Source organism: Schistocerca gregaria, chromosome 7 (genome assembly GCF_023897955.1).
Source record: "Schistocerca gregaria isolate iqSchGreg1 chromosome 7, iqSchGreg1.2, whole genome shotgun sequence".
Taxonomy (NCBI): domain Eukaryota; kingdom Metazoa; phylum Arthropoda; class Insecta; order Orthoptera; family Acrididae; genus Schistocerca; species Schistocerca gregaria.
The window spans coordinates 272,602,233-272,619,692 of record NC_064926.1 but is presented as its reverse complement, the minus strand read 5'-3'; the positions used below and the strand labels follow the sequence as shown (position 1 = coordinate 272,619,692).

At 39.1% G+C, this 17,460-nt stretch overlaps 1 non-coding gene across 1 annotated transcript; it reads left to right on the top strand.

Moving 5' to 3' along the window:
• The first annotated feature begins 6,214 nt into the window (after positions 1–6,214).
• On the top strand, positions 6,215–6,289 carry Trnat-ugu (transfer RNA threonine (anticodon UGU)). Its single transcript has one exon. It is a non-coding gene; the product is annotated as a tRNA-Thr (tRNA).
• Positions 6,290–17,460: the final 11,171 nt, after the last annotated feature.

The following is a 17,460-nucleotide window of genomic DNA, read 5'->3' as shown; positions in this document are numbered from 1 at the left end:
AGAAAGAAAATCACAAATAGATCACCATATTTCATTGATTTTAGAAGTGATTATAGATGGTATTTGTCTAGTACAAAGATTTTCACTTGCATCAATATCTGTGAATAGGTAAAGTGAGTTCTCTCTCTTTTTTATGTTTTCATTGAACAAATTCCAAGTAAAGTCAGTGAGTTAGATAATCCAACCATACTGCTTAAAGAAGAGCATTAAATTATATTAAATATGCTTTATTTCACCACTTAAGCATTTTCATGAATTTTTTTTTGTACTTGGGATATAAAAGAAGACTCATAAATTTGCCTTAATACTGCAGGGAGACAGAACTTGAGCTCATCTTACCAAGATTAAAATGTAAACAAACAAATATTCAGTTTGTCATTTAATTTGAGATATTATTTATTTATACATATTTATTTATTTATTTGTAAAATGTTTGGCAGACTTCCAGGTATCGCAGCACAGTAGTACAAAATGAATAAACATATTTGTTATAATAAATGAGGTTACACATTCATACATATGAAATATTTACATCGATAGAGGATGTAACAATACAAAATTTTGCAACAGAAGTCAAAACTAAAAACAATAAACACTAACAGACATGCATAGTTAGCCATCACTGAAAACTTTACGACTGAAACTCTACTAATAGTTGTTCCCAAAACAAAATGTGAACTGTTCGCCTTTGGAATCGAAGATAATTTCTTCTGATGTTATAAGGGAAAACATCAAATAAAACACTGAGAAAAAAGTGACTGCTTTCAAAGCAACAAATGACAGAGATGGGAAGCTTACAGTTTTAGTTCTCAAATGTTTGACTATTGGAGTCTTGGTAACTTAGAACTTCCACTACAATCTCCCTGGTTAACAAAACAAAAAATCTACACTTCCAAAAACTAAGAAAACTTTCCTCTTTTTTAACATTATCAATATTGCTGCTGATTAGTTTTCAGTAATCACCAAGTCTGGTAAGAAATCCATCAAGCTGCTCACTGAAACTGGGCACTACATACTACTGGTAAACTATCTACTATACTGGAGTAAGGATTAAAATGGTCCCTTTCTAAATAACATTAACTATTTCTTCCTCCGACGTCTCCCACTTCAACTCTCAACAATACTCAAATACACAAAATAATAGGAATAATAACGACCCAACACTTTCTCCTTTTTCCAATGTAACATCTATATTTTTCCAAACCACCTGAGGTAGAGAATTATAATAAAAGGATAGCAAAAATCCATATTTTGTCACTTAAAAATCAATGTTATTCATCACATAGAAGACGGTAATCCTGAAAGTAATTTTTGATAGACGACAAAGAAAACAAATATATTAATAACTAAGAAATATCTGTTTCAGTATTTACAAATATTCACTGGTTACTACTCAATATCACCACCCCCACCACTACAACATATATTATACCAATGCACCATAGGCTCATGTGATAAAAAAGCCGTATCAACATCTGGAGTTCATGAAGTGACTGTCATTTGTACCTCAGCGTAAACTGGAAACAGTTTCCTACTGGAAAGTGTTTAAGAGAACAGAACAGATTAAAATCATTTGGGACAAAGATGGGACAGCGAGAAAGGCCAGTTCTGTGAAAGTGTTCGCTGTACACTTTCAGTCTATTCTGTTGTCATCAGCTGCAATCGGCCACTATAGTCTTTGTTTTGCACATTAGATTGTCCTTCAGTCAACTACCGTATTTACTCGAATCTAAGCCGCACCTGAAAAATGAGACTCGAAATAAAGGAAAAAAAATCCCAAATCTAAGCCGCACCTGAAATTTGAGACACGAAATTCAAGGGGAGAGAAAAGTTTTAGACCGCACCTCCAAATCGAAACAAAGTTGTTGTAATGTGAGACACAATTTATGTCGAATGAAAGACGATGCGGCTACAGAAGTTTGGTTCGAGTCGTAAGCTTAGCAGTTAAGCTTTACCACGTAGCCATTGCTATGCGCCAGGCGCTTCGTCCGTATTTATACGGGTACCCTTCCTTTTTCATGTGCTTCGTCTGGTTTGAATCGACTGCTTATTTTGCTTTGATCTGATAAGTGCCGGTTTCTTTGTTATAGCTGTTTACGTCACTCTAAGCTAAAAAAGCATTACTGACTGTACTGCGTCATGCATTGTTTGTTGCATTCTGATAGTGCGTGTTTACGGCCTGTCGCCACTCGTGGCATAACTTGCTTAAAAAAAAGGAATCATCTTATTAGCGAAACAATGGCAAGAGACTGCTATTTGTTGTTACTTACACTGCTGCTTTCTTTGGTAATGATCAACAAGAACCAAATAATACGCTGCTTATGATAGAACGTGTTCTGAACGAGAGTTAGGCGAAAATTTTTCTCCGTTTGAAAGTCTTAACGGCCGCTTCTTTAGTACATCAAATTCTGCACAGAAATTAGTCATCTTAGATTTAAAAATCTAGTCAGTTGCCCTGCTTCATTTCTGACTGTATCACTATTAGGCATAAGAATAATACGAATATAAACATGAAACGATACGTATATTCCTCCGCATTTGCTATTGTCTCACTCTAGTTTTGTAGTTTATTAGGCAGACAGGATTTAAATGAGATAGCAGCAAACACGAAAGAATACATGGCAAAATGTTTATATTCGTATTCTTCTTATGGTGAAGAGAATACTGCATGTGATTCACATTTCATCAGGTTCCTATTAGGAACCATCTCTTCTCACGGGTAGGAAAAAATTCAGAACGTAGAGTTGGCCATATTGACAAACATCTGTAAGTCTTGCCAGTCGGATTTTCGTAGTACATTGAAATTCTGCTACATTCGAAGATGAACAACACGGAATTTGTATGTACTTCATTGGATAATGCATGGTCGAAGCTCGTCTTCCACCTTTTTTTTTAAAAAAATTATTTACTGACGCAAAGGTTTTGGCGCCAGTATTTATCTCTGTGCCTACAAAGCATGCCTGTGTAGCGCTACATATATTCGACGGCAGAAGTTAGTTGTGGCGGCACCTACAAACAATTTGCGCTTACTTTGCACTCTATTCTAGGTCGCAGGCGGTTTTCTGGATTACAAAAACCGGAAAAAAGTGCGGCTTAGATTCGAGTAAATACGGTATCTACACCATTTCTGATACTACATGAGGCACAATTGACAGTGGATTTTTGCTGCAGTTTCTTCTGATAATTGTAAAAGTCTTGCATCTAATGGGAGACAATATTATTTCTGGGATTTTCTCCTAACCCTGTCAAATAAAGAATATTATCATGACATTGAAACTGCAACATAAACCTGGAAGACTAATAATTTTAAGTGCAGTACATACTTATTGACTTTATTCTGAGTACACAATGGAATGCAACAGCCTTAATGACGTAAGATGAAATCTCATTTAATCTATAGTTTTCCAGTATTTACTATTGGTATATAGTGAAAACATCAGTATCTTCCATTAAGAATTATCAGTTCCAAAATACTGTTTCCACAAAAGTCAGTGCACAATTGCAAGGATTACTAAAAATCACTATAAAAATAGTTGATAATTATTCTTGGCCCTTAGCATAAATCAAAGTACATGTAAACAGTACCACTGACCAAATTTTGTAGTGGTTAATGTACATCTATGCATATCTTAAAACAACTACTGTTAGGTCTGCCATTATAGTTGTAATAGTGAACATACTAAATCGACATTTACATATTTATTACTCTCTCCAGAATTTTACTAAAGGTGGTTCATCAAATGGTTCAAATGGCTCTGAGCACTATGGGACTTAACATCGGTGGTCATCAGTCCCCTAGACCTTAGAACTACTTAAACCTAACTAACTTAAGGACATCACACACATCCATGCCCGAGGCACGATTCGAACCTGCGACCGTAGCGGTCACTAAAGGTGGGAAACCAGAAATCATGCTAAAGAATATAAGAATAACATTAATCTAATAAATGCATGACTGATTAATGTGTCCTTACAACTAACAAAATATAATTTGACAACTGGGCTGACAAAGATTAATTTGATATCTCAGGATCACATTAGATACTCTGAGAATAAAAATGCTATTTAGGCAATTAGAACTATATCTTGTTCATGTCAGTCTTCTGTTAAATTACCTAAGAGTCACACAATTATAAAAATAATTGTACCTACTAATCATTTTCTTGTTATATAAAAGGAAATGAAAAGCAATAACCAAAAACTGGCCAAACAAAATCTCACATACTTATAAAAGTTTTAAATATCCATGAAAACAGATCTCACTTCTCTCATTTACATCAGGAAGCAAGGATACACCACTGCAATGTGCATGAGCTCATAAAAAATGTAGTCATTACATAAATTTTGTATAACTGTGACAGCCACACAAAGAAAAGTAATTAGTCATCAAAAACAACATAGCACCAAACAGAAATACCCATGGGAGGCTTATCTGAATACACAGATTATCAGAGAAATTAAATACATAGCTACAGCAGATGATTTTCCGGTTAGCAAATGTATTAATATGAACAGCAAAGACTGTAGCAAATTGGCATAAAACTAACAACAACCTTTCCAATAAAATTGCCCACAAGGACCTCGTTCTCCTTAAAAACACATTTGGGCTCTTATTAGTTGAATCATCTAACAATAAACAATAAAAAATTAATGTTATATGTTAATTGATTCTTACATTGCTGCTTGCTTTAACAGCTTCATAATTATAAATGAAAAACCCATAATTACATATGTCAATATTAAGATGTTCTATAGTATTAGATGTAATGCTCCAAACAACTGAAAAATATACTTATAAGCTGAAAAATACGAAGTGAACAAGGATGGAATTGGCTGCTGAATGCATATATAAAAAGCAAAATTACGAGACAATTATAAACAAGCCCTCATTATCTCATTATAAATTAAAAGAGATAAGATGTATGTCAACAATGACAGAGGCAGCTCTTCACAAACTTTCAGAAGAATATTTTCAAAAGTATTACAAAACAAAAGAACAAGCAGAATATACAACTGGAAAATTGCGGACAGAATAATTGATATAATAACAAAAGTAGATCCTAAGGAATGCTACCATCTCCTCTTCATCAGCTGAAGACACTACAAATATTCTTATTATCACTTGTATATTTAATGACTAAACCTGTTCTGTTGTTAGTGATCAATTGTTAATAAAGAATTAATTGAATGAATGAAGTGAATACCTTGTAGAGTTCACAGAAAGCAGATAATATTCAGAATAAATTGTCAGCATTAAAACACTCCTAATAATTAGAACAAAACATAACATCACCACATCAGTCACTTTCATTGAGTCTGAAAAGACCCACAATTCCATGGCTCTACTAAGCTTAATTATAACACTAAATGAATCAGGAATAAAATAAAAACACAAGCAAATCACTTGACAAAATGCTTGCAAACATGACACAAAGAGTCAAGTTTTCAAACAAAATTTCAGAACTCCTCAAAATTAAAACAGGAGCTCTAAAAGGTGGGACAAATGGATGTGAACTCAACCCATTTGGAGAAAAAAGAAAGGAAAATTTCAAAGGGAAATGCCTTGCTTTTACCAATGATATTGCTAAAGTTCCCAAAGACAAGTAGCTGCAAAAATGACGACTGATTCTTAATCAAATAACAGCAAAAACTTAACTACAAATAGGCAAATACATTTAGCTCAGATTCTGTAGAAAACATCATGGAACATTTGGATGATTTGACAAATTTATAAACATATGAAGATAGTAACTGTTACGAAATAACAGATACCAACCATGGCCATGCAGCTTCTCTAGAAAGAAATGAAATTAATCAAAATCCTCAGTTGCCAACAGGTGTTGTTGATATACCTCAATGGGGACAGCTGAAATTGTGTGCCCCGACCGAGACTCGAACACAGGATCTCCTACTTACATAGCAGACGCTCTATGTATCTGAGCCACCAAGGGCACAGAGGATAGTGCGACTACAGGGACTTGTCCCTTGCACATGCATATAGTTAAAGGCTACCCGGCCATTGACCTCCTTCTGTTTGAATGCGCACACTTTGCCGAAACTCTTACGGGAATTGGCACCTTAGTTGGCATGAGTAATGAGTGAATGGGCAACTATCCTTTAGGAACATTACGAATGTAAGTTGTGGACAGTTGGGAATGTGGGTCTCACGGGACGCGTGCAAGAGATAAGTCCCTGGAGTCGCACTATCCTCTGTGCCCTCGGTGGCTCAGATGGATAGAGCATCTGCCATGTAAGCAGGAGATCCCGGGTTCAAGTGCCGGCCGGGGCATACATTTTCAGCTGTCTCCATTTGAGGTACATCAACAAAACCTGTTGGCAGCTGAGGGTTTCAATTAATTTCATTAATTTATAAACACTTGGGAGAATAGAGTCAATCAAATTGACTGAGCAATAAAGCCAGCAAATATACATAGATTATGTATCTTAACTCGCCTGAAACTATTACAGAAAAGAAGCTAAACTTTTCAGCCTAAAGTCAAACATTAATAAACAGTAATTAAATAAAAGGAACTATCTGATCCTAATCCTTTACAATGAGTAACAAAAGGTAAACAATAGGACTATGAGAAAAAGGAATGAAAATACTAAGGGAATTATTGAAGTACTAAAGAAAATGCAACAGACAAAAAGATAGGATGAAGATTTACACAAAAACACAAGAGATGACAATGTACACAATAAGAAAAGATTCAAGTGTTATGGATCCCTCCACAGACTGAACAATAACAAATTAACCAAGAAAATTGCTCTTCATCTAAAAACAAATACACCATTCGATGGCTAGAAAAGACAAAACATGATCTTAGCAAATCCAGGCCAGGAACAACTTCTCTGATATTTCTGACGCAACAACCAGAATCTTAATGTAAGAGAGCAACCTTAGATGAACAGAGGCAGGTCTTCAGTCAATGTATGAAGAAGTACTGGGAAGAAAGGAAGAACATTTGTCTATCATCATCTTAGGCTCTAAGCAGTCTACAAACGGTCAAATTCTTATTAAATATAAAGAGTTGTTACGCATACTACTACCTTCCACCACCAAATTTCAAATTACAATGACATTGTTATACACTATATGAAATTTCTATGTGTGAAGGTCATTGGGGGTATAGCTAGATAATTAGTATTTTCCTGAACACCAGATTGTAGCTCCTTTTGGATGTTTTCCATCACTGCTGTCTTATCCAATTATCTTCTTAGGCAACTATATCAACTGTTTTGTCAAGCAGTCTGTACGTGTACTGATGGTTCATATTGTCCAACAGTATTTTGACCATCAGATATGTTGCATTGTCAGGTGTGCTAACAAACTGACCACTTGAGCACATAGTCGACTTGTAGAAACCCCTCTGCACCACACGCTACTCCATAGATGCGTCTCAGCTGACTGTGCACATAGATGGCCAAAGAGACGATTGCATTGGTATCTGTGTCTGATAACACCTAGTACATCATAATGGCTGTGGTAATGTGGATCAGGGCACTCCATCCACCATGGCTGCCAGTTCACTGTGTTTGTAGATTGTCTTCTTAATTAGGCTCAGTGCTGGTTTCCAAGTCTTGCTGAGACTATACCACAGTTCCAAGTGGTGAGGTTGTGCCTGGTACATATTTCGATGACATCTCTGATGATGCTATCCTAGTAGTTTGATGTTTGTGCTAAAATCCTGGTATGTTCGTATTGGATCAGATGAGTTTCAGAAAAAACAGTCCTCTGTGGCCACTGACTTGTTAGGATTCATTAGTCAAGTGTGCTATCGGTGTTCTCAATAGCACACACTTTTTGTCCAATTATGTCTTGCCACATTGGCTTGGAATGTGGCATACCCCAACCTTCCATAACTTGAGATCACCTCTGATGTTCCCCAGTAATACCCACATTTTGATGGGCTGTCAAAATACAGTCCTTACTTGGTGCTTTTTCAGTATACACCTGCTTACTCTTGATAGCACACTGGTGAACAGTACAAACATAGCATCTGCCTCTTTTTCTGAAATTTCATCAGTCTCCACAGGTACTGTAGTGGTGGGACATAGACTGTTCCTAATCTGGCACTCTGAATAAGAGTTTCTTCCTGAACACTGTCCTGAGGTGTTCCAGTCCCTGAAAGCCCCTCTCTGCATCTGAAATTGTCAGGGTGTTGTGTATTACTGTTTTGTATACCCGACTCCTCTGCACAGGATGATAGCAGCTGTCTAAGGGGAGGTACAGGCCAGTGGGTATTTTCTTCTGATATACAATGTTGCTCATGGAAGCATTTGCTCCATCCTGGAGTCCAAAAATGGTAGTCTTCCCTCTGCCTCGGACCCGACAGTGAACCTGATTTTGGTATCTGTGGAGTTTATATGTGTGAGGATGTCACAGAGTTCACCTCTTCCATGGGGCCAGATGACAAATGTGTCGTCCATATAAGAGAAAAAGCAAGTAGATTTCCATTTGGGTGACCTCAGAGCACCAGGCAAGAGTGGGCAGCCCATTGTGATTATCTCCATCTGTTCACAGTATTCTCCATTAAATGGAAAAAAAAAACATGGAGGTTAGGACATGTCTGGAAAGGATGTTGGTCTTCAAGTCAAATCTCTGACAAATGAATTCTAGAGATTCTCATAAAAGTACCCTGGTGAATAGCAAAAATACTACAAAGCTTTCCACAATATCCAAATTCTTCAGCCTCAAGTTATCAAGGCATTTCACAAAATCCACCGAATTGTTGATGTGTTACAAGCATTTACCCATATACAGGCTTATTATGTCTTTCAGATATTTTGGCAGCAAATATGTAGGAGCCATGATGTTGCCATCAATTGGGGTGTACTGGCACGTCTTTGTGGATCTTAGGGAGCCTATAAAGTCTTAACACTGTAGATCCTTGTGGTAACAATTTCTTGAGAGCCACCTCTGGTAAAATGTGAGTCCTTGAGAAGTGCCCTGGTTTTGTTCTACAGCTTCCTGCAGGAATCATCATGTAACAATGCCCTGTGCCTTCTCAGTGTAGTCCTTGTGGGTGAGGATTACAGTGGAGTGCTCTGTCAGGTAAGAGAACAATGTCTCTCTCAGGTCCCTGATGGCCACCCTGCCACCCTCTTACTGTTGGTCATTTTTGATTTTGTAGATTTAGTTATGACGTGCACCTGCACTTCTTCAGCTGCATCAAGTGGCAATCACGCCATGACTTGTTGAACTGCACTGAAGATTTCTGTTGGTGATGTGAACTTAGGGGTCGAGAGTCAAGTAAGTCACTTTTCAAACTGAAACTCTATCACCACACAGCTGTGTTTTTATTAGATTTAAGACAGTCTTGCAGGTGGCTTCCAGTGATAATTTGTCAGTGTGATGTACAAATGTGATACTTGATTTCCTATGGTCTTCATATATGTGGAATTGACTGTCACTCATATAATGCCATCAGTCCATTCCCAAGTCCACGAAATAAAATTGATTGCCCTGTTGTAAATATAGTTTACACAGTTCTTGGAAGAAGTTCTCCAGGCTCCAATAGGCACAGGGTACCCTTTCATGGACTACGGCAAGGCCCGTTTCTTGATTCTCCTGGTTGCACCAAGCCAATGTGATGTGCGACCTTGGTGAAATTCAGCCACACATGCTTAGCATGGCATTTTTTTCAGAAATACAAGAGCACTCCACAAACAGCATATACATAGCTTGTGGAATTCCTTCACACTGTGTTACATCTCCTCCCGGCAAAGGTATGTGATATGATTATTCAATTCCACAGGTGTACTATCAGTTCATAGAGTCCAATGGACACAATATTTTAGTGATCAGACATGTTGCCATTGGTATGTGTGCTGACAAGCTGAACTCTTGGGTCTTGTGCCTGACTTAAATACCCTCCCCTGCAGATCATCCCATACACAGTCCATGCATGAGTATCCATGTTGGTGGCCAAAATGGTGACACTGTTGAGTCTGTCGCCAGTGACATCCAGCAGGGTGTCCGGGCTGCAGTTGTGTAAATGTAGGCACTCAGGCCATCCTGACCACCAACTTGTGTTCACTGAGTGTCTTCTTAATTATTCTCAGTGCTGGTTCAAGCCTTACTGAGACCACAATCACAGTCTCAGTTGATGAACTGTCACTTTTGGGCATTCTGCTAACTTCTCTGACAACAGAGGAGACAATCAGAATCTGAGAACTAAACTAATTCAAGCAGTGTTCTGTAAAGAAGTTCAATCGGAATTCTAGATTCGGCTCACTCTGCGCCCCACCACTACAGTACAACCTGTGGAGACTGAGGCAGTTATAGAGAAAGAGGTATACAGTGTCTTTGTACCACACACCAACATGCTATTGGGAAAAATCAGACGCATACTGAAAAAGCTCCAAGTAATAACTGTCTTTAGTACAACAAATAAAACACAAGCATTTTTGGAGAGTGTCAAAGACAACCAATTTATGGAAGACCAGACCTGATTCCATGCCACTGTGGCAAGACACATCAGCAATCACAAAGTGCACTGTCTGTCTGAGGCTCATGGGATGGAATATGAGCACATCATGATGTTAGCACAAATGTCAAAATACTGGGACAGCATCATTAGAGGCTATTGAGAAACGTACCAATGGCAATCTCGTCTACCCAGAATGCATCTATAGCCTCAGCAAGGCTTGGAAACTGGATCCAATTAAGAAGACATCCAGGAGTCACAATGATCTGGCACCTGGGGCAGGTGGAGTGCCTCGACTCATGCTACTGCAGCCAGCGTGTCCCGCTGGGCTTCGCCAACCACAGACACTGATGCAGTTGCTTTTCAGCCACCAATGCACATCCTCAGCTGTGGACAACATATGAAGCAGCAGATGGGAGGAGGGTGTAAGTCATCCTTGTGGCCCCATGAGACAGTTTTGTCAGAGCAAATGATGATGGCGGCATGGCTGATGGCTGAAATATTGTTCCCATTGGACAATATTAACTGGCAGTACAGTTTGTACACTTCAGCTTGGCACCTGAGTGGAGAATGCTGGGGGTGAAAGTTTGTGATCAATTTGTAGCACACTGGCTGCTGAGACAAGCCCAATCTCCTTTTTCCCAGAGCAGCCAGCTTATAGCTTATAAGAGGAACAAATATGTACTAGATTGATGGATCGCAGATCTAACACGAAAGATGATCGCAAGTATCTAGGACCAGATACAGCTTCTCCATTCTTTTTGTAAATAATATTAACAATCATATGCACAACACCAAATAAAAATCAACATTATATGCACAATAGCTACATATTGCTACAGTGGATAATGCTGTGATGCAATTAAGGTTGGCGACAAGTGTAAACATTCCAGAGTGGCAAGAAGTCAGCCAACTTTCACTGATCACAGAGAGTCCAAGTTAAAACGTGCAATCTGTACACCCATGGATGGTTTGATCAACTAATATTGCAGATTCATAACAAACTGTTTATTCAGGAAAAGTAAAAATGCGGAGGCCTCTTCAAAGATCTTTCCAATACATTTACACCAAAATTAAGTTTGTTGCTAATGTCAGTTTTAATTGACTAATACAAGAGACACAATTATTATTTTTATTTAGACTGTACCTCCTTGAGTAGGATTCAGTGTGGAGTTCTGTAGTTTAGTCCCAAAAGTTTTCAACAAGCTAAGCAAATACTGAAGGTCACTATAAATACAGCTCTATTGTTATATTTTACCAAGTATCAATGTGGGCACGAAACAGTTTTTGCCCAAAAGTACCAGCTTCCAGGTAACATAACTATGTCAAATTCAGCACTATATCCATAAGTAATCACGTGCAGTGCACAGTAATATTTTATTTAATACAGAATATAGATTTAGGTTCGAATAGTTACTCCATTTTGTTGGTTTGTTATGACAGCGTATGATGAATGAATGGTAGGACAGCACACAGCTTTTTTTAAATATTTTTATTAAGTGAAAACAACGTAAAAAGATAGATGGATGGAAGGATATGTTAGTTCACAGAAAGGAAATCAGAATTTTGAATGTTAAAAATATAAAAGGGCAGTTAATACTAAAAGTATATGGAGCAAACAGAACAGACAAACCCAAAAGTATGAAATACAGGCTACTAAAATAATATCAACTACAAGAAATACACTAGCAAATAAATCACAAATTTTTATTTCTTACTTCTATTGCATTCTAATGATGCCTTTCTGACTGAACGTATGAGATACAGGCTACTAAAATAATATCAGCTACAAGAAATACACTAGCAAATAAATCACAAATTTGTATTTCTTATTTCTATTGCATTCTAATGATGCCTTTCTGACAGTGGTTGTAGGTGTGCAGTAGTATTTCATCTAGAAATTGTTTGGTTTAAATCATCATGATAAAAGGAAATTTTCCTGACAAATATTTCACCAGCTTGGGGAAAATGGAGCAATTCAGAGTTTCTGCGTGACAGCATCATGAGTTTAAACTTCGAACTTCCAGGTATTATCTTATGTCATAAAACACTGCTGATTGTGAACAACCCCAATGGATTAGGTACTTAATCTCACCTGGCCTGTCGATGCTGTCTGACAGACAGGTGTTAAGACTTGAGTCTCCCTCTTCTTTTCATTCTGTATTCTTCATACAACACTCTCGATATTTTATCAATCCAAGCACTTTTCATAATCGTCCACATCACATCATGCAATACACACTTGACTATCAGACTAAGTCAGAGAAGGGGCAGTTACATATTGCCTACACTTGGAACTTACCCAGGATAGTAACTTGAGGACTTCTAGATTATCTAAAATTTTCAAATAAGCAAGAACCTTATACTCAATTCTGGCATTCACAGCCTAGAAGATTTCCAATATAAATTCAAATTCATACAACCACAAGAATTCAAATTATTAACTACAGTGACACGGTGGCACTCACTAAAATAGCTTCATAAGGTAATAGAGTTGCGATAGTACAGTTACAGATCAATGCAATGTATATCAATGTCAAAATTAAATCTCAAAGCTTTTCTGCACCATCTTGTAGAAAGAGCTCGAAGTAACGACAGTGAGATCTCTATTAAGTAGAAACAGAGAACTCAGTATTTACTTCTTTGTGTTTTCAGGAGACAAATTTTAACACTCTCCATTCATATGTATCAAAACAGATAAAAACACGTTAAAACATGTTAAAACATGTAGTTACTGAGGTAACTTATAGTTATTAAAGATAGGTCACTGTCCATATCACAGAAGGCATAGGTAACTGAGACTTCCTAATGGTTCATTAAAACTGAGGGCTCTAACATACCCTGGGGAGCTGCAGTATAGTGACAAATGCCTGTTGCAAAATTTAATACCACCTGGTGGCATTGTGAGCACATTATGCAGTAAGAAAAATATGTAAGCAGAGCAGAGACAAATTGGGAATCATTTTAGTGATGACATTGGCCACAAATGGGGAAATCCATAGACAAAAGTCAATCACATTAGGAACAGGATAGATAGCTACTCACAGTAAAGATGACCTGGTAAGTAGCACATAAGCACAGAAAAGACCGTTACATATTATAGCTTTCAGCTAAAGTCTTTTTCAGCAAAGAAAGTACACACATACATTCACACATGGAAGCACATCCCACGCACATGACTGTACGACCAGCAGCTCTAATTGGAATGTAACTGTCACATGAATAGCACCCTGAAGTAGCACAAAGAAAGGGACAGCACGGTATTGGTGGGGGGAGGAGGTGAGTAACAGTGCTGTCTGGCAGGGCATGCAGCTACTATAGACTGCCAGGTGCAGCACTTAAGAGATGGGGGACTTGGACAGGGGCGGTGTGGCACAGCCATGGGCATCCACGTGGCAACCACCTGTGCCCGCTTGTTTATGAGACATCTAGAGGAAACTTTCCTAGCCTCCCAGAACCCCAAACCCCTGGTCTGGTTCAGGTTCATTGATGATATCTTCACGATCTGTACTCTGGGCAGACACACACTATCCTCATTCCTTCACAATTCCAACACCTCCTCTCCCAACACCACCTCACCTGGTCCTCCTCAAACCACCGTGCCACATCCCTAGATGTTGACCTCTTCCTCTCTGACAGCTCCATCCACACCCCTGTCCACATCAAACCCACCAGCATTACCTACATTTTGATGGCTGTCATCCCTTCCATATTAAAAAATTCCTCCTATACAGCCTTGCCACCCAGGGACAGTGTACTTGCAGTGACTAGAACTCTCTTTTCCAGCATGGTAAAGGTCTCACCAAGGCCTACACAGCCAGGCACTATTCCCTGTCCTATTCTGTAGATTTCCTGTGCCATTCCCCTCACACCCTCAATCCTACTGCCACCCCCACGAGTCAACTACAAAAGAGTGCCCCCTTCATCACCCAATACCACCCCAGAATGGAACAACTAAACCACATCTTCTGTCAGGGCTTTGATTATCTATCATCATATCCTGGTGTGAGGAATATTCTACCCAGGACCCTTCCCAACCTTCCTAAAATGGTGTTCCATCACCCAAAAACCTTCGCAACATCTTAGTCCATCCCTACACCATGCCCAAACCAAAGCCCTTGCCATAGGGATCATTTCTCTGTGGAAGATCCAGGTGCAAAACCTGCCCAGTCCACCCAGCCATCATTTTCTGTTTCAGTCCTGTTACAGGCTATCTTACCCCATCAAAGGTTGGGCCACCTGTGAAAGCAGTCCTGTTGTACACCAGCTTTGCTGCAACCATTGCACAGCTTTTTATATTGGTATGACTAACAACCAGCTGTACACCACAGTGAATGGCTGCTGCCAAACTGTGCCCAAGATCAAAGATGAGCACCCTGTAGCACATATAGCTGAACACGACATGCTTGATTTCATTGGCTGCTTCAGAAACCGGCCTATTTGGATCCTTCTCTCCCCCAATAGCTTTTCTGAACTGTGCAGGTAGGAGTTATCCTTGCAACACATTCTGCACTCCTGAAATTATCCCGGCCTCAACTTATGGTAATCTACTGTCCCCACACCCTCACCCAACAGTTTCTGCCTCTTTGATCTCCTTTGATCTCCTCCCCTTTCACTTTCCCTCACCCTCTTTATACGCCACTGACTGCCAATGTACTTGCCCATCCTTTCCCCTTCCCTGCTCCTCTCCTTTACCACCCCCCCCCCCCCTCCCGCCCCTGCCAATGCCCACCTTACCCCACACTGTCCATGGCAGTCTCTACACCCTGCACACCCTGCCACACAGCACTCATCTCTCCCCCCCCACGCATACCTTGCTTTCATACCTCATTTCCCACCCCCCTTCCCACCTCTCTCTAGATTGCTATTCACGTGACAGTCACAATCCGGTCGGAGCTACCAGCGATAGTGCATTCAGTGTTCTTGCTTGCATGGAAGAGTGTGTGTGTGTGTGTGTGTGTGTGTGTGTGTGTGTGTGTGTGTGTGTTTTATTTGCTGAAAAAGGCTTTGGTGAAAGCTATAATGTGTAACAGTCTTTTCAGTGTGCCTGTCTCCAGCTCCACGTGTCACCCTTGTGATGAGCAGCAATCTATCCTTTTCCCAATATTGTTGTTATTCCAACGTGGAGCTTCCATTGTTTGACACTGTTATGGTCCACCACCTGGGAACAAGCATCTTGGAAATGGCAAAGCTGGTCGGCTGTTGTGGGTTTCTATAGAAAATAGTTGCAGAACAGTACAACTACGAATAGGTGACAAAGTGTAGTACGTCCACGCCTTATCACCGAACATGGAGGTCAGAGGCTTGCCTGCTGTGAAGCAACATATACAAGTTGCATATGTGACAATTAAGTACAATGGTTGTGCAGGCATAAGAGTTTAAGAGCACATCATTCAGCACACAGAGTTTAACATGGGGTTACACAGCATATGACTTCTACACGTTCCCAAACTGACACAACATTAGCTCTCAGAATTGCAGTGGGCACAGGGGCAATGAAATTGGGCTGTGCATCGATGGAAACGTGCCACCTTGTTTGGTGAATCATGTTTCTTGTTATACCAAGCTTATGGTTGTGTCTGGATCCGATATCATCCACACGAACAGTTGCTTAAAAAATGCACCATGCCAAGGACACAGGCTAGTGGGGTTGGTATTGTGTTATGGGGGACATTCACCTGGGCTTCCTTGGGACTTGTGGCAGAAACTGAAGGCACAATGACAAATGTGAATTATTTGAAAATTATGTGGACCACCTGCAACCCTTTACGTTTGGTATCTTTCCCAATGGAATTTTCCAGTAGGGTACCATCCATGTCATTTGTCAGAGTTGTGTTACAGTGGTTTGGAAGCCTGACAGTGAACTTACGTTGCTGTCTTGACCACAAAATTCAGATGATATGAACCCAATTGAACACATCTGGAATACTACCAGGTAACAGTTTTGCACCCACAAACCAGCGCCTCGTAATTTGTGGGAATTGCTTGACAGGTGCATAGACATCGAGTGCCACACACTTCCAGAAACATACAAAGACCTCTATCTATGCCACACAGAATCATTGCTGTACCATGTTCCAAAGATGGACCAACACACTATAAGCAGGTGGTCAAAATGGTTTGGTTCATACGTGTAATACACAATAAGCCTCTTGATCCCCAGTCCCTGTGCCAAGGAACACATACTGTAGTACTTCTATCAAATAAACCATGCCACCTACTGATTTAATTTTTCTGATGTTATACATCATTTGTAACATTCACAAGCTTACAAATGTGATGCTTTTTCATGTGTTATAATTATTAGTTTCATTCTACTGAAACAAATTCTAGGTATGATCCATCTGTGCCAATAATGATCCAATGCATCAGTAAATGAAGTACAAGGTACCATAATAATAATAATCCAGTAAGCCAGCCACTCTTGTACCAGTAAATCTTCTTTCCTTTTTGTCCTATAGTTTATTTATTTATTTATTGTCTCTGAAGGCATGTTATTTGGTCCTATGCAATTTGAAACTTTGTGCTTTTGCCTACAAACAGTAAAATGAACAGCATTCTAAACTTCATCTGCAATTGCAATACTTTCAATAATTACATCATTACTGAGAACCAAGTCATTCAAGTCAACTGTACTGGATGCTCAATGGTAATATAAAATAACATCCTATGCAGGAAAATTACTTCCTTCAAGTATTACATATCAGATTTTACCTCCCAGAGTCTGATGAATACTAATATAACTGCTCTGTTCTAACTAAAATGGCTTTATAGTATCAAAAGTAATCCACTTGGTAACACTGTGATACCAGCCATGCAATAATTTACAAGAACATGCTTGCTGACATGTAACAGTAATTGGTAATTTCAGAGTTGCCACAAGATTCCCCAAGTGAAATTCTCTGATATTTCCCTGATTTCCAGACGAGTATTAGAATTTTTCCCTGACAAGTGTTGTGATCTCAAGGGTAAGTTAAGATGTAAGTTGACAATCTGTCTTTGCAGCTATGGTACAATAGTGCAAATAAGG